We start from the raw sequence: 18,246 nt of genomic DNA, 5'->3' as shown, positions 1-18,246 counted from the left end.
TACCAGCTCCTCCTTGTACCTCTGGTAGAATTCAGCTGTGAATCCATCTGGTCCTGGGCTTTTTTTGGTGGGTAGGCTATTAATTGTTGCCTCAATTTCAGAGGCTGCTATTGGTCTATTCAGGGATTCAACTTCTTCCTGGTTTAGTCTTGGGAGAGTGTACGTGTCCAGGAAATTATCCATTTCTTCTAGATTTTCTAGTTGATTTGCGTAGAGGTGTTTATAGTATTCTCTGATGGTAGTTTGTATTTCTGTGGGGTCGGTGGTGATATCCCCTTTATCACTTTTTATTGCGTCTATTTGATTCCTCTCTCTTTTCTTCTTTATTAGCCTTGCTAGTGGTCTGTCAATTTTGTTGATCTTTTCAAAAAACCAACTCCTGGATTCATTGATTTTTTGGAGGGTTTTTTGTGTCTCTATCTCCTTCAGTGCTGCTCTGATCTTAGTTATTTCTTGCCTTCTGCTAGCTTTTGAATGTGTTTGCTCTTGCCTCTCTAGTTCGTTTAATTGTGATGTTAGAGTGTCAATTTTAGATCTTTCCTGCTTTCTCTTGTGGGCACTTAGTGCTATAAATTTCCCTCTACACACTGCTTTCAATGTGTCCCAGAGATTCTGGTATGTTGTATCTTTGTTCTCATTGGTTTCAAAGAACATCTTTATTTCTGCTTTCATTTCGTTATGTACCCAGTAGTCATTCAGGAGCAGGTTGTTCAGTTTCCATGTAGTTGAGCGGTTTTGATTGAGTTTCTTAGTCCTGAGTTCTAGTTTGATTGCACTGTGGTCAGAGAGACAGTTTGTTATAATTTCTGTTCTTTTACATTTGCTGAGGAGTGCTTTACTTCCAATTATGTGGTCCATTTTGGAATAAGTGTGATGTGGTGCTGAGAAGAATGTATATTCTGTTGACTTGGGGTGGAGAGTTCTATAGATGTCTATTAGGTCCGCTTGGTGCAGAGATGAGTTCAATTCCTGGATATCCTTGTTAACTTTCTGTCTCGTTGATCTGTCTAATGTTGACAGTGGAGTGTTGAAGTCTCCCATTATTATTGTATGGGAGTCTAAGTCTCTTTGTAAGTCTCTAAGGACTTGCTTTATGAATCTGGGTGCTCCTGTATTGGGTGCATATATATTTAGGATAGTTAGCTCTTCCTGTTGAATTGATCCCTTTACCATTATGTAATGGCCTTCTTTGTCTCTTTTGATCTTTGATGGTTTAAAGTCTGTTTTATCAGAGACTAGGATTGCAACCCCTGCTTTTTTTTGTTCTCCATTTGCTTGGTAGATCTTCCTCCATCCCTTTATTTTGAGCCTATGTATGTCTCTGCATGTGAGATGGGTCTCCTGAAGACAGCAGACTGATGGGTCTTGACTCTTTATCCAGTTTGCCAGTCTGTGTCTTTTAATTGGAGCATTTAGTCCATTGACATTTAAGGTTAATATTGTTATGTGTGAACTTGATCCTGCCATTATGATATTAACTGGTTATTTTGCTCATTAGTTGGTGCAGTTTCTTCCTAGCCTTGATGGTCTTTACATTTTGGCATGTTTTTGCAATGGCTGGTACCGGTTGTTCCTTTCCATGTTTAGGGCTTCCTTCAGGGTCTCTTGTAAGGCAGGCCTGGTGGTGACAAAATCTCTAAGCATTTGCTTATCTGTAAAGAATTTTATTTCTCCTTCACTTATGAAACTTAGTTTGGCTGGATATGAAATTCTGGGTTTAAAATTCTTTTCTTTAAGAACGTTGAATATTGGCCCCCACTCTCTTCTGGCTTGTAGAGTTTCTGCCGAGAGATCTGCTGTCAGTCTGATGGGCTTCCCTTTGTGGGTAACCCGACCTTTCTCTCTGGCTGCCCTTAAGATTTTTTCCTTCATTTCAACTTTGGTGAATCTGGCAATTATGTGTCTTGGAGTTGCTCTTCTGGAGGAGTATCTTTGTGGCGTTCTCTGTATTTCCTGAATTTGAATGTTGGCCTGGCCTGCTAGGTTGGGGAAGTTCTCCTGGATGATATCCTGTAGAGTGTTTTCCAATTTGGTTCCATTTTCCCCCTCACTTTCAGGCACCCCAATCAGACGTAGATTTGGTCTTTTTACATAATCCCATACTTCTTGCAGGCTTTGTTCATTTCTTTTTCTTCTTTTTTCTTTTGGTTTCTCTTCTCGCTTCATTTCATTCATTTGATCCTCAATCGCTGATACTCTTTCTTCCAGTTGATCGAGTCGGTTACTGAAGCTTGTGCATTTGTCACGTATTTCTCGTGTCATGGTTTTCATCTCTGTCATTTCGTTTATGACCTTCTCTGCATTAATTAGTCTAGCTGTCAATTCTTCCACTCTTTTTTCAAGATTTTTAGTTTCTTTGCGCTTGGTACGTAATTCCTCCTTTAGCTCTGAGAGGTTTGATGGACTGAAGCCTTCTTCTCTCATCTCATCAAAATCATTCTCTGACCAGCTTTGATCCGTTGCTGGCGATGGGCTGTGCTCCTTTGCAGGAGGAGATGCGCTCTTATTTTTTGAATTTCCAGCTTTTCTGCCCTGCTTTTTCCCCATCTTTGTGGTTTTATCTGTCTCTGGTCTTTGATGATGGTGACGTACTGATGGGGTTTTGGTATAGGTGTCCTTCCTGTTTGATAGTTTTCCTTCTGACAGTCAGGACCCTCAGCTATAGGTCTGTTGGAGATTGCTTGAGGTCCACTCCAGACCCTGTTTGCCTGGGTATCAGCAGCAGAGGTTGCAGAAGATAGAATATTGCTGAACAGCGAGTGCACCTGTCTGATTCTTGCCTTGGAAGCTGCCTCTCAGGGGTGTACTCCACCCTGTGAGGTGTGGGGTGTCAGACTGCCCCTAGTGGGGGATGTCTCCCAGTTAGGCTACTCAGGGGTCAGGGACCCACTTGAGCAGGCAGACTGCCACTTCTCAGATCTCAACCTCCGTGTTGGGAGATCCACTGCTCTCTTCAAAGCTGTCAGACAGAGTCATTCGTGTCTGCACAGGCTTCTGCTCCTTTAGCTGAGCCCTGTCCCCAGAGGCGGAGTCTACAGAGACAGGCAGGTTTCCTTGAGCTGCTGTGAGCTCCACCCAGTTCGAGCTTCCCAGCGGCTTTATTTACCTACTTAAGCCTCAGCGATGGCGGGCGCCCCTCCCCCAGCCTCGCTGCTGCCTTGCGGTTAGATTGCCGCAGTCTGCTGTGTTAGCAAGGAGGGAGGCTCCGTGGGCGTGGGACCCTCCCGACCAGGTGTGGGATATATTCTCCGGTGTGCCGGTGTTACAGCACAGTATTGGTGTGGGAGTTACCCGATTTTCCAGGTGTTGTGTGTCTCAGTTCCCCTGGCTAGGAAAAGGGACTCCCTTCCCCCTCGCGCTTCCCAGGTGAGGCGATGCCTCGCCCTGCTTCAGCTCTCGCTGGTCGGGCTGCAGCAGCTGACCCGCACGGATTGTCCGGCACTCCCGAGTGAGATGACCCCAGTACCTCAGTTGAAAATGCAGAAATCACCGGTCTTCTGTGTCGCTCGTGCTGGGAGATGGAGACTGGAGCTGTTCCTATTCGGCCATCTTGCTCTGCCCGATCGATTTTATTTCATTCATCTTTTGTATTGTGTTCTCCATTTCAAATTCATTTATTTCTGCTTTAATCTTTGTTATTTATTTTAGTCTAGTAATTTTGGGTTTGGTTTGCTCTTGCTTTTCTCGTTCTTTAAGCCACATTGTTAGGTTTTTTGTTTGATGTTTTTCTTCTTTTTTGAGGTAGTTACTTAAAGCTGTAAACTTCTCTTTTAGTCCTGCTTTTGCTGTATCCCATAGGTTTTGGTATGTTGTGTTTCTATTATCATTTGTGTCAAGAAAATTTTCAGTTTCCTTCTTAATTTCTTCACTGGTAATTCAGGAGCATGTTGTATAATTTGCATGTATTTTTATAGTTTCCAAAATTCCTCTGTTATTGATTTCAAGTTCTATTCCATTGTGTCAGAGAAGATGCTTGAAATTATCAGTTTTTTCAAATGTTTTAAGACTTGTTTTGTGACATAACATATGGTCTATTCTTGAGAATGAGCCATGTGTTTAGGAAAAGAATGTGTATTCTGAAGCCTTTGGATTAAATGTTTTGTACATATCTGTTAGCTTCATTTGATCTACAGTGCAGATTAAGTCTGATGTTTCCTTGTAGATTTTCTGTCTGGAAGATCTGTCCAGTACTGAAAATGGGGTGTTGAAGTCCCCAACTATTATTGTATTGAGGTCTGTCTCAATCTTTAGCTCCAATAATATTAGCTTTTCATATCTGGGTGCTCTATCATTGGGATATTTGTAAATGTTATATACTTTTGCTGAATTGACCATCTTACCATTATATAATTACCTTTGTCTCTTACAGTTTTTGTCTTGCCATCTTTTTTATCTGTTATAGTGACTCCTGTTCTTTTTTGGTTTCCGTGGACATGGAATATCTTTTTCCATCGTTTTATTTTCACTCTGTGTGCATCTTCATAGGTGAAGTGTGGTTTTTTTTGTGTGTGTGTGGGCAACAGATCATTGGGTCTTACTTGTTTTTTTACATCCATTCAGCCACTCTGTCTTTTAATTGGAGGGTTTCATTTATTGACATTTAATGTTATTATTTATAAAGTAAGAGCTTATTCTTGCTATTTTGGTATTTGGTTTTTTGTTTTGTGGTCTTCCTTCTTTCCTTCCTTCCTGTCTTTCAGTGAAGGTGATGGTCTCTGGTAGTATGATTTAATTTCTTGCTCTTTAATTTGTGTGTATTTGTTATTTGTTTTCTGGTTTGAAGCTACCATAAGGCTTGCAAATAATATCTTATAGCCTATCATTTTAAACTGATGATAACACTGATTGCATAAACAAATAAACAAGCAAAAAGAAAACTAATAAAAAAACTTTGTTTTAACTGAATCCCTCCCACTTTTTAAACTTCCTGTTGTTTCTCTTTATGTCTTATTCTGTGTCTTGAAAAGTTTTTGTAGTTATGATTTTTGATTGGTCCATTATTTAGTATTTCTACTTAAGGTAAGAGTAGTTTACACAGCACACTTAGGGTGTTAAAATATTCTGTTTTTCTGTGTGCTATTACCAGTGAATTTCATACCTTCATATGGTTCATTATTGTTCAGTAATGTCTTTGTCTTTCAGATTGAATAACCCCCTTAACATTTCTTATAGGACAAGTGCAGTATTGCTGAAATTGCATAGCTTTTGTTTGTCTGGGAAGGTCTTTATTTCTTCTGCTTTTTTGATGGATATTTTTTGCCAGATTTTTTCCTTCAGTACTTTAAATTTGTTATGCCACTCTCTCCTGGCCTGCAAGGTTTCCACTGAAAAGTCTGCTGGTAGACATTTTGGAACTACATTGTATATTATTTATTTTTCCTGCTGCTTTAAGGATTTTTTTTCTTTATGTTTTACCTTTGGTAATTTGATTATTAAATGCCTTGAGGTAGTCCTCTTTGGATTAAATCTGCTTGGTGTTCTATAACCTTCTTTTACTTGAATATTGATATATTTTTCTAGGTTTGGGAATTTCTCTTATATTATCCCTTTGAATAAACTTTCTACCCCTATCTCTGTCTCTACTTCCTCTTTAAGGCCAAAACACTCTTAGATTTGCCTTTTTAAGGCTATTTTCTAGATCTTGTAGGCATGCTTCACTGTTTTTTATTCTTTCATTTCCTCTGACTGTATTTTCAAATAGCCCGTCCTCAAGCTCACTCACTCTTTCTTCTGCATGATCACTTCTGCTCTTAATAGACTCTGATGTACTCTTCAATATGTCAATTGCATTTTCAGCTCTAGAATTTCAGCTTGGTTCTTTTTAATAATTTCAATCTCTTGGTCAAATTTATCTGATAGAATTCTTCTCTGTGTTGCCTTGATTTCTTTGAGTTTCCTCAACACAACTAATTTGAATTATCTGTCTGAAAGGTCACATATCTCTGTTTCTCCAGGATTGGTCCCTGGTGCCTTACTCAGTTTGTTTGGTGAGGTCATGTTTCCTTGGATGGTCTTGATGCTTATAGATGTTCATCAGTAACATTGATGAGTTAGGCCTTTATTGAGTTAACATGTCTGGGCATTGAAGAGTTAGGCATTTATTGTAGTTCTCACAGTCTGGGCTTGTTTTTGCCAGTTTTTCTTGGGAAAGCTTTCTAGATATTCAGAAGGACTTGGGCCTCAAACCCAGTAACACTGTGTTTCTTGCAGACTCATAGAGGTGCTGCCTTGGTGGTCTTGGATAAGATCGGAAGAATTCTCTGGATTACCAGGCAGAGTCTTGTTCTTTTCCCTTACTTTCTCCCACACAATCGGAGTCTCTGTGGTGAGTCACCTGGAACTAGGGGTGAGGGGACAGTGCCCCTTTGGCTACCACAACTGGAATTGTGTTAATATAGACCCGAAGCTGGCACAGCACTGGGTCTTTCCCAAGGCCCACTGTAACCGCTACCTGGCTACTACCTATGTTCACTCAAGGCCCTATGGCTCTGTGATCAGCAGATGATAAACCCAGCTGAGTCCGTGTCCCTTTCTTCAGGGTGGTGAGTTTCTAATGCCTTGAGTGAGTCTAGAGATGCTGTCTGGGAGCCAGGGATTAGAGTCAAAAATCCTAGATATTTAGTTCTATTTTACTGCGGCTAAACTAGCACTCAAACCACAAGACAAAGTCCTTCCCGCTCTTCCCTTCCCTTTCCATAGGCAGAGGAGCCTCTTCTTGTGGCTACCGCCACCACCACCACCACAAGGGAGTTTCTCCCAGGCCACCACCAGTGTTCTCTTAAGGCCCAAGGACTCTCCAGTCAGCCTGTGGTGAATGCTGCTGGGCTTGGGACTCACCCTTCAGGGCAGTGCACTCCCCTCTGGCCCAAGGCAGGTCCAGAAATGCTGACCAAGGGCCTAGGCCTGGACTCAGGGACCCCAAGGGCCTGCTTCATTCCCTGCCCCAGTGTGGCTGAGCTGGTGTCTGAGGTACAAGACAGAGTGCCCTTTTTTTTAGAAGGAGTCTTTCATCATAGCCCTTGTTTTCTTTAGAAGGAATCTTTCACCATAGCTCTCACAGCTGAGAATTTGCTTAGTTATACCTGAAGCCAGCACATCTCAGAGCCCAAGGCCCATGGCCTATTCCCAAGGGTTCTTTAATCAGCAAGTGATGAACCTGCCAGGACTGGGTCCTTGCCTTCAAGGCAGTGGTTTCCTTTTGGCCTATTCTGTCTCTAGAAATGTCTCCTATGAGCTACAGCCTCATGATTGCCTTGTGCCCTATCCTAGTGTGGCCGAGCTCGTCTCCAAAATGTAAGGCAAAGTCCTCTTTGCTCTTCATTGTCCTCTTTTCAAACAGAAGGAAGGGGCCTCTTCTGTTGCTTTGAGCTGCACTGCCTGGGGTTGAGGGAGGGGTGGTGCAAGTACTCCCTTAGCCACTCTGTCTAGTGTCTGTCAGGTTATGTGCCACCCTAGTCTACTGTCTCTAAGCCTAGCCCAGCACTAGGTGTTGCCTATGAATTGCAGTCCTTGTGTCTTAGACTACCTTTCAAGTTTACCTTGGACCTTAGAGCATTTTGGCCTGTGCTAGTGAGGCTTGTTGAGAACTCAAGTTCCACCTGCTGGGATGGGTGATTCCTCTCTGGCTAAGTCTGGTCCAAATGCTCCCTTTGTGTGTGGGTGCTAGCTGAGCCCAGCATGGCTTTACTGTCCAATATAACAGGACAGCACTGAGATCAAAGTAAAGTCTCATGATCGCTGTACTCTCCCTCTCCCAAGTGCACAGATTTCTCCATGCCATGCAGCCACTGCCAGGGGATGGGGGAGAGGTGGCACAAGCACTTCATTAGTTGCCCTGGCTGGTTTGTGTCTTGGTAGGTCATGTGATACGGTTTAGCTTTGTGTCCCCACCCACGTCTCACGTCAGATCGTAATTTTCACGTGTTGGGTAGGGACCTGGTAGGAGGGTATTGGATCATGGGAGCAGATTTCCCTCTTGCTGTTTTCGTGATAGTGAGTGAGTTCTCATGAGATCTTGTTGTTTAAAAGTGTGTAGCACTTCACCTTTGCTCTCTCTGCTACTGCCGCCATGTGAAGATGTGCTTGCTTCCCTGAACCCTTCCACCGTGATTGTAAGTTTCCTGAGGCCTCCCTACCCATGCCTCCGGTACAGCCTGTGGAACTGAGTCAGTTAAGCCTTTTTTCTTTATAAGTTACCCAGTCTCAGGTATTTCTTTATAGCAGTGTAAGAACAGACTGATACATTGTGTGCCCCTGCCAAGTCCACTGGCTCTGAACCCAGCTCAGTACTGGGACTTGCCTAGGGATTGCAGTCCTTGTCACCTAGATTTCTCTTTAACTTTACTTAGGGTCCCACTTTAGCCTGCACTGGCGAGGCTTGCTGGAACTCTGGCTCCATCTGCTGGGATGGGTAATTCTCGTCTGGCTAGGCCTGATCCAAATGCGCCTTCCCTGGGTGGGTGTCCGCTGGGTGTGATCCTGTTAATGCTTTCTGCGGTGACAGGGACGCATTGAGTTCAGTTTAATGTCCCCCAGTCATTGCACTCTCCCTGTCCCAGGTGCATAGATTCTTCATACCAGGTGGCCACTGTCAAGAGATGGGAGAGGGGTGGCGTTGGCACTTCAAGACGATCTTTCCTACCCCCTTTCAGTGCTTCTTTCAGTGATACGAAGTTAAAACCAGGTACTGTGAGTGTTGGTTTTTGGTGGTTGTGACAGTGCTTTTTGTGTGTAGTTAGTTAAAATATGGTGTTTCTGTGGGGGTAACAAATTGTGTAGGCTTCTATTTGACCATCTTGCTCTGTCCCACCAACATTTCTTAAAATACTCTTTTAGCCCACTTTCCTTTTCCTTTCCTTCTGAAACTCCAGAGATAAAAATGTTGGACCTTTTTCCATTGTCGCACAGGTGCTCTGTTCATTTTTTTCTGATTTATCTTTTCTCTCTTGTTAAAATTGGGTACATTTTATTGATGTGTTCTAAAGTTTATGGATTCTCTCCTTTGTCATTTCTGCCTCATTATCGAGCCCTGAATTAAAACAAATTCTGCTGTTGTGTTTTTCCTTTTTCTTTGTTTTATTAGAATTTATAATTATTTGTTGAAGCATTTTTAACATGGCTGCTTTAAAATCCTTGTCAGAGAATTCTAACATCTGATTCATCTCAGTATTGCTGTCAGTTGTCTTTTCTCATTCAAGATGTGATTTTCCTGTTTCTTGGTATGATGAGTGAGTTCTGATTGTGTTCTGGACATTTTGGCTATTCTGTTGGGAACTTCTGAGTCCTGTTTAGATCTTCCGTTTTAGAAGGCAGTCACCCACTTTTAGTATGCAGGTCCTGGCCCACATTTGTGGGTTGTGATTCCAAAGATAATTTAATCTTTAAGACTGTTTGGTGTATCTCATGCCATTGATGCTCCCACTGGTCCCTGCTGGTGCTGGCCGAGGGGGTGGAAGTAGCTTCACACAGGCCAGGACACCTTGCGCCTCTAGATGGGGAAGACTGTCTCCTGGCCATAGAAGAGTCAGTGAGGCTTTCTGTGTCCAGCTGCTTGTTGTGTTGAGATCTCCCTTAATGGTGCTGTCCAGTGCTTCTTGATGGGATGGGGTGTCTTTGGCACCTAGGAACACAGCAGCTTCCCAAGCTAGGTCACTTGTGATGAGCTCTCCTTGCCTATGGGGTCCTAGAACACCTTCCAGACTGGTTACTTATTGTGGGAGGATCCTCTTGCCAGTGCTGCAGGTCTCTCTGGTGCCTCTAGGTCCTTAGGGTCAAACCCTGGATACTTTCTGCGGTAGAATTCCCCTTGTTAGAGCTGCCCTTCTCCACCCTCCCCACTGTGATTCTCAGTGGAGGTTAAAACTTTTTCCCAACTGGGAGCAGAGTGCTTCCCCTAGCCACTTACTGTCTGCAGGAATCCCCATCAATCCCTCTTATGTGGCTCATATATATTGTCAGTAGGATTCCAGTTTGATTCAGGGGAGGAATGAGCCACCTTCTCCTGCTTGGTCGAGCGTCAGGAAATGCCAGGCCTGGGTTGCTTTCTGCTTTTGGGAGGGGGGTCCTAAGGCACCATGCTACTCATACAGTCCTAGCTAGATCCCTGACCATTCCACCATTCTCTTTACACCTTTCAGAATCCTGGTTTGGCTGACTCTTGTGTTATTTCCAGGGTTTATAGTTGTACTTAGCATGGAGGAGCAGGGAAAAGTGAGTCTCTGCCATTTTATTCAGAATTATGTCTTTGTTGCTTAGCTTTCATTACCTTTCTGGATTTGTTTTCATTTCCCTTGTCTTGAAAAGCTTTGAGAGTGATCCTGCAATCAAACAATATCCTTGTGCTCTTGAGTACGGATGTACAGTGCTCTGCTGTGTCTGGCCAAGGTCATAGTCCCAGTAGGCTGAATTAATTTTGCTGGTGTGGAGTCATGTTATTCCAATTAATATAAAACAAAAGTTTAATTCCATGTGCACAGGGAATAAAAACAGGGAGCTGCTGCCGCCCCTCTGTGTGTGATGCACCGGGCTGGCACTGCCCTTTTCTCTCTGGCTGTGTGTCTGTGGTCAGTGCTTGTCTTGGCTGATGGGGAGGGCTCTGGCCATCTGGCCTCCCAGTTTCAATCCCTTGAAGCAGCGCCCAGGACCCTCAGTCAAGGAGCTATCTTTGGATTGTCTAGAGATAATTCCTGTACTTTAGGCACTGACAAGGAATAGAAAAAGTGTGGAAATCACTTTAAGATTAGTGAGTATTCGTAGAGAAGCAGATGAGATCTCTACTGGATGGCTGTTTTTCCTTTGAAAAAGGGCACACACATCGCCTTCTGCTTGGAAAGATAAACCAGGGTCAAATTCGTCTTGTCAGGCAAGATGTGTTCCATTAGTAAGACTGATTCCATTATATACTAAATGGCAAAAGAAATAATTTAATTCCTGTTCCCTGTCTTAGATCCTTTCTCTAATGCGAAGAGGACAGTGAGATGAGAGACGCTTTGTTTGCCTTTGGGCCGTAGAATGGTTTGGGTTAAGCAAGGCAGTGTTGGGTCATTTCAGTTTTGCGTTTTACCTGGAATTGGAATGTTGTACTTAATTAAGAAGCTGTTGATCATTTCTACTTTGCAGGAGTCAGTGGAATTTAAGTTTACTTAAAGAAGGAACTTGAATTATTGATTCTAGTTCTCTTCATTTAATGATTGAAGAATTAATGAATTCCTGGTTAAGTTCCCATATTTTTTCTGTTTTATGTAGGGCTCACATTTTCATTGAGTACATGAAAATGAATTTGATGCTGATAGATGTGGGAACATGTAATCAATTTAAGTATTTTAAACTAATACTTGATTGTCCTTTATGAAGAAATACTAATCATTAGCTACTTTTAAGCTATTTAAACATGTACTAAATTCCTAGTACTGTCTTTTGAAAATCTTAAGTGCCATTTGATTGACTCACTGGGGCTCACATTTCTCCGTGGGGGTGGTCACACTGGCAAGAGAAACTCTACCTGTGGTTACAGCGGACCCGGATTTGAGTTCACTACGTGTGTTTGTATCCTGGCCGTACCATTTACAAACTCTGGGCCTTGGACAAGTTGACTTACCTCTGGTGTCTCAAATTCCTTATATGCTTACTGGGGAAATACAGTACTACTGTATGAGGTATCGTGAGTACTCAGTGGAACAATATATGCAAAGCATTGAGAACAATATGTTGCTTATGGCAAACACATAATAGCAGTTAGCTTTTCTTGTGGTGGATGGTTACTGTTATTATGAAACCAAAAGAAAGTAGATACGATTATAGGAATTAGAATACACACTTAAAAATAGAACTACCTTGGCATTGGTATCTATCACCAGGGTCTTGAATACCCTGTCCTAGTAATAAAAATGCCGTATGCTCATATTTAGCGTGAGGCAACGTTACCCTGTTTGAGTGAACAGTGCTTTGCTTCTGCCACTTCTGATCACCCCCTCTTCCTTATTTAATCCCAAGAATGGGAATTTTCCTCAGCTTCTCATTATTATGTTCTTCATGGCAGTCAAATTGGAGACAAGCTATAGAAGACACAAATCCCCAGCTAATCTGTTTCCAAAAGGTATGGACTTAAAAATAGTGTGCATTTGTGTTGGTTAATTTTGTTGTACTTTGTTATTCAGAGAAGATGATGTTAATACCAAATGAGTAATAAAAAATCAATTAAAATCCTTTAGGGAAATTAAAGTGCTGACAAATTCATAATAGCTTTTCTGGTTGTTAAATCAGATTGACATGGATTAACAATTGGTGGTGGACAGAAATTTGCTGAATTTACTGAAGTATATTCCCATTAAAATGACAGCTGTGTTTAAGAGCCTGCACCAGGGCATTTAGTTCCAGGACCCGATTGTGAAGGAGAGAGCTAATCAAATAAGACAACTTGTACTTAATTTTAATTAAGTAAATTCCCCGTCACGTTTTAATCACATAAACTCAGTCATGGGTACTGCAGGAGCAAGAGGCCAGCCATTTTATTGTCTAACTCTGATGGCTTTTTCAAACTTATTTATTAAAAATAAACGTACAGGCTTAATTTTGGTAGTTGATTGTGCATTCTGAATTCATCTCTTTATTGAGAGTAGTTTGTCAATCATCTTTTCATTATTAGAAAAAATTTCTCACAAATCCCCACAAATCATTTTTATAAAAATGTATTTAAAATTATATAATACAATTTGCTATGTAAAATGTAATTTCATGCAAGGGACTTATGTCAGTGAAGTTGTTTAGTTGCTGAAATAATAGTAGTTTAAAAATATGAATTTTGAAGACCATTAAAACCTTTTTATTTTGATGTGTGTTTGTTCTTGGATTTTTCTTGGTCAATGTGAGCATAAATGGGATTCTAATCTTTGTTAGTTTGTTCAATTCTTGCTTCCCTAGGGAGTCAGGTGCAGAAAGGTAGCACAGCATCAAGATTTTGCTACACTTGTGGGATATAACCAGGTGCTATAGCATTTATAGTAATCAGATTTTCTTCTACTTAAACGTACAGTGTGTATAGCCTAAAATTATTTTTTGGTTGATGTAAATAGAAACAAAATTTATGAATTTTGCAGCAGCCTATGAGATTTGATTCAATAAACAGTTTTTATTCATTGCTGTTTGCAAAATGCTATGCTCAGCACAAGAAAGATACAAAAATAGCTTGTATTTCCAGAGCTTTGGGGGTTTGAGGTGAAAGGATCATTTGAGGTTGAAGGATCATTTGAGGTCAGGAGTTTGAGACCACCCTGGGCAACATAGCAGGACCTTGTCTCTAAAAAGAAAGAAAAGAAAAAGTTAGCCAGGCATAGTGGCATGCACCTGTAGTCCCAGCTACTCAGGAGGCTGAGATGAGAGGATGTCTTGAGTCCAGGAGTTGGAGACTGCAGTGAGCTGTAATTGCACCACTGCACTCCAGCATGGGTGACAAAATGAGACCTTGTCTCTTAAAAAATTTTTTTAAAAAAATTGAATTACAAGCAAAATGCCTGCTTTTCAGTTCTATACAATGGAAAAGATAGAAAGATAAGCGATAATCCTAAGAAATCAGTTCTAAATAGAGATAAAATCATTTCAGTTGATGTTATACACAGTAATTTACAGATTCATTGAAATCCCTATTAAAATACCAGTGACATTCTTCACAGAAATAGAAAATACAATTAAAAATTTATATGGAACCACAAAAAAGACTCTCAATAGCGAAAGCAATCCTAAGCAAAAAGAAAAAGCCAGAGGCATCACATTACCTGACTTGAAAATATACTGCAAAGCTACAGCAACCAAATCAGCATGATACTAGCATAAAAACAGACACAGAGACCAATGGAACAGATAGAGAACCCAGAAATAAAATCACACCTTTACAGCCAACTCATTTTTGACAAAGGTGCCAAGAGCATACAATAGGGAAATAAATGGTGCTGGGAAAACTGGACATCCATATACAGAAGAATGAAACTAGGATTCCTATTTCTCACCATATGCAAAAATCAAATAAAAATGGAATGAAGAGTTAAATCTAAGACCTGAAACTATGAAACTGCTAGATGAAAATGTTGGGTAAATATATCAGGACATTGATATTGATAAAAAAATTTTTGTGTAAGACATCCAAAGCAGAGATAACCAAGGCAAAAATAGACAAATGAGATTACACCTAGCCAAAAAGCTACTGCATAGCAAGGGAAACAAGCAGCATAGTGAATACACAACCCACAGAATGGGAGAAAATATTTGCAAATTACCCACTTGACAAGGGATTAATAACCAGAATATATAAGGAACTCAGACAACTTAATAGCAAATAACAAAATCTAGTTAAATACTGGGCAAAAAATCTAAATAGACATTTCTCAAAAGAAGATATACAAATGGCCAGCAGATGTATGAAAAAATGCTCAACATTACTAGTCATCTGAGAAATGCAAATCAAAACTCCAATGAGGTGTCTCACTTCAGTTAAAATGGCTTTTATGGAAAAGAAAAATAATGACTGCTGTGGAGAAAGGGGAACCTTTATATGCTATTGGTGGGAATGTAAGTTAGTACAGTACTATAGAAAACAGTGTGGCGGTTCCTCAAAAAGCTAAAAATAGAACTACCATATGATCCAGCAATTCCACTCCTGGATATGTATCCAAAAGAAAGGAAATCAGTATATCGAAGAGATATCTGCATTCTCATGTTTATTGCAGCACCATTCACAATAACCAATGTATGGAATCAACTTAAGTGCCTACTAAAGGATGAATGGATAAAGAAAATGTGATATATATGTATATCACCTGGAGCCCCACAGGTGTGTGTGTATGTGTGTGTGTGTGTCTCTCTGAAACACACATGTACACATGCACACATACATATACACACACAATGGAATGTTATTCAGTTACAAAAACAAATGATATCCTGTGATTTGTAGCAATGTGGTTGGAACCGGAGGTCATTCTGCTAAGTGAAATAAGCCAAGCACAGAAAGACAAATATCGCATATTCTCACTCATACGTCAGAACCAAATATGTGGATCTCATGGAGGTAGATAGTAGATTGGTGGTTAACAGGAGCTGAGAAGGGGTAGGGGAGGGGTGGATTGAAGGAGAGGTTCATTAATAGGTAGAAATATACAGTTAGATGAAAGAAATAAGACCTTGTGTTTGATAGGCCAGTAGGGTGACTATGGTTTACTGTAATCTCTTGTATATTTCAAGATAGCTAGAAGAGAATAATTTGAATGTTTCTAGCATAAAGAAAAAACAAATATTTAAGGTGGTAGACATCCCAATGACACTGATTTGATCTTTGTAAATTATATGTGTTAAATTATCACATGTACCCTGAAAATATGTACATCTATTATGTGTCAATAAAAAGATAAAAATATTTCAGTTGAAAAATCTGAGAAGGCCTAAAACTTGACATTTGAGCTTGGCCCGAAATATGAAATTTGATGGGTAGCAAGTGGCTGGCACCATTCTTTCAAGCAGAGAGCCAGCTTGACAGGTATGAAGGAGAGAGTCCCCACTGCATTCAGGGAATGACTGGAGAACTTTGGCAAAATCCAGGGTAAATGAAGGAGGACTTTATTTAGTAGGGAATGAGTCTGGAAACCTAGGTTTATTTACCCAACAGCAAACACTTCTTGGCACCTGCTGAGTGTCAGGTGTGTGCTGCCTGCTTGGTCTACCTTGGTGGTCCAGGCAGTCCCAGCCCCTGCTCTCAGCAAGAGCTGAGTGTCTGGAGGGGACCGTACTGTGTAGTATGTGAGCATTTTTGAGGGTGAGAGTTACAGGATCTGGCAAGTGTTTTAAGAAGAAAACTCTGGTGAGCTGTGGAGGGGAGGACTGGATAGAGGAGGTGGGGCCGAGGCTGCAAGGAGGGAAAGGGAGGCCTGAGGAGATGGGCGTGCGCAGAGGAGAGGGCAGAGTCCCAGATGGCAGCGAGATTTATTCCAAAGGTCTGGCTCGGTCATGAGACATCTCTTTTTTATGTGATAACTTTTTCAAGAAAAAATGTAGGCCACAGTCTCTCATTTTCCCTTCTTCAGAATAACTCTTTAGCCTCACATAGTAAAATTAGGTATGCTCGTAATCGAAATTATCTTTTAAATAGAAGATTCTCAGCTGGGCGCGGTGGCTCACACCTGTAATCCCAGCACTTTGGGAGGCCGAAGCAGTTGGATCACAAGGTGAGGAGATTGAGACCATCCTGGCTAACATGGTGAAACCCCGTCTTTACTAAAAATACAAAAAAAGCCGGGTGTGATGGCAGACGCCTGCGGTCCCAGCTACTCGGGAGGCTGAGGCAGGAGAATGGCGTGCACCCGGGAGGCAGAGCTTGCAGTGAGCCGAGATTGCACTACTGTACTGCAGCCTGGGCAACGGAGCGAGACTCCGTCTCACATAAACAAATAAATAAACAAATAAAGAAATAATCTCTATCTGAAAAATGATGTTATGTTTTTGCCACTAAAATGTGATTGTTCAGGCGTAATTGATCATCGGCAGCCTTGAGGCAGCTCTCCTACCACTTTTTCCAAAGGTAAACTGAGCACCTACCCCGGAAGCTGCATGGTGGGACTGCCGGGTACTTATCTCTGGGTCGGCTTGTGTGTGCGGGGGTGGAACCCTGCCTGTCTTCCTCTGTTCCACTGGGCTGAGAATGGGAGCCAGGCATTGGTCCTCCTTAGCACTTTGGTTTCCCTACTGGGTAGATATAAATTTCTGGATCTCTCTCTTTTGGTGTGAATAGAAGGTAGAGTAAAAGTGTGTAGAACTCAGTGCATAGGGAAATAGTTGGCATTTCACCAAGAACATCTCACATATCTAAGATTTGTTTAGCTCCTCAGGCACTGATAGGAGGTTTTAATAAGATCAATGATTTTTAGTTTAACTGGTGATTTTTGAGTACTTTCCTTGTTCCCCCGGTAGAATCCCACCTGGACCCTCTTCTATAGCAGAGTAGAATCTGGAACATTTTTTCTTGGTCTGATACACTTAATGGTGTTTACACTTAATGGTGGTTAGTGTTAGTCCCCAGCACACCAGAGGGAGGACATTCCTGTTAGTAACCCTAGAGCTGTTACATATAAGATTTGTGGGGGGGTTGGGATGAGTTTTAAAAAGTACAGGTAATCGCAATAACTCCTACTAGTGGAGTTGAGAATAATTGGCTTTTATAGCTGTATGTTTTAGAAGAATTAGAATAGTCAGGTGGGCAGACCTGGAGTCAGGTGGGCCTGGGTCATGGTTTTAACTAACCATTCCATGACTTTGGACAGGTTCCTTGTCATAGATTGAATCATTGAGCCTAGTTTTTCACTCTCTGTTATGGAATTCTGTTCCCTGGCCCTGGCCTCATGCTCATTGGAGCACACTTCCTTGACTTTGGGCATGGCCACATGACTCGCTTTGGCTGATGAATTATAGCTGGCTCTCTGTATCCTTGGGTTCTGCATCCCTGGATTCAATCAACCACCAGTTGAAAATATTTTGGGGAAAAACAATAAAAAATAACAATACAATGATAAAAATAATACCAATAAAACACAACACAGATGATATGGTTAGGCTTTGTGTCTCTACCCAAATCTCAACTTCCCCAGGTATTGAGGGAGGAACCTGGTGGGAGGTGATTGGATCATGGGGGCAGTTTCGCCCATGTTGTTCTTGTGTTAGTGAGCGAGTTATCACAAGATCTGATGGTTTAAAAATGTTTGGCAAGTTGTTCCTTCTCTCGCTCACTCTCTCACTTGCCGCCCTGTAAGATGTGCCTGCTTCCCCTTCCACCGTGATTGTAAGTTTCCTGAGGCCTCTCTAGGTGTGTGGAACTGTGATTCAATTAAACCTCTTCTCTTTATAAATTCCTCAGTCTCTGGAAGTTCTTCTAGCAGTGTGAAAATGGACTAATACAGTATAATAATGACTGTTTACGTTGTATTAGGTATTACAAGTAATGCAGAGATGATTTAAAATATATGGGAGGATGTGTGTAGGTTACATGCAAAATACTATACCATTTCATGTCAGGGACTTGAGCATCTGTAGATTTTGGTATCTGAGGGGGAACCAATACGCCACGGTACTGACGGACAACTGTATTGGCAAATGTGATGTAAGAGGAGGCTTGATTCTGCTTGTGTGCCTGGGCTTGTGCTCAGGTGATTCAGGCTGAATAAAAATGTGCCCTGGAGTTGTTGTCCCTTTATCCAGGGCTTCACGGGGTGA

At 41.5% G+C, this 18,246-nt stretch overlaps 1 protein-coding gene across 2 annotated transcripts in view; it reads left to right on the top strand.

Annotated features, from left to right (window-relative positions):
- MTUS2 (microtubule associated scaffold protein 2) overlaps window positions 1-18,246 on the top strand; it is a 640,565-nt gene that overhangs the window by 93,545 nt on the left and 528,774 nt on the right. The window lies entirely within an intron of this gene.

The sequence above is a fragment of the Piliocolobus tephrosceles genome, chromosome X (genome assembly GCF_002776525.5).
Source record: "Piliocolobus tephrosceles isolate RC106 chromosome X, ASM277652v3, whole genome shotgun sequence".
Taxonomy (NCBI): Eukaryota; Metazoa; Chordata; class Mammalia; order Primates; family Cercopithecidae; genus Piliocolobus; species Piliocolobus tephrosceles.
Note: the sequence above shows the minus strand (reverse complement) of the source record. Positions and strands in the feature narration are given on the sequence as shown.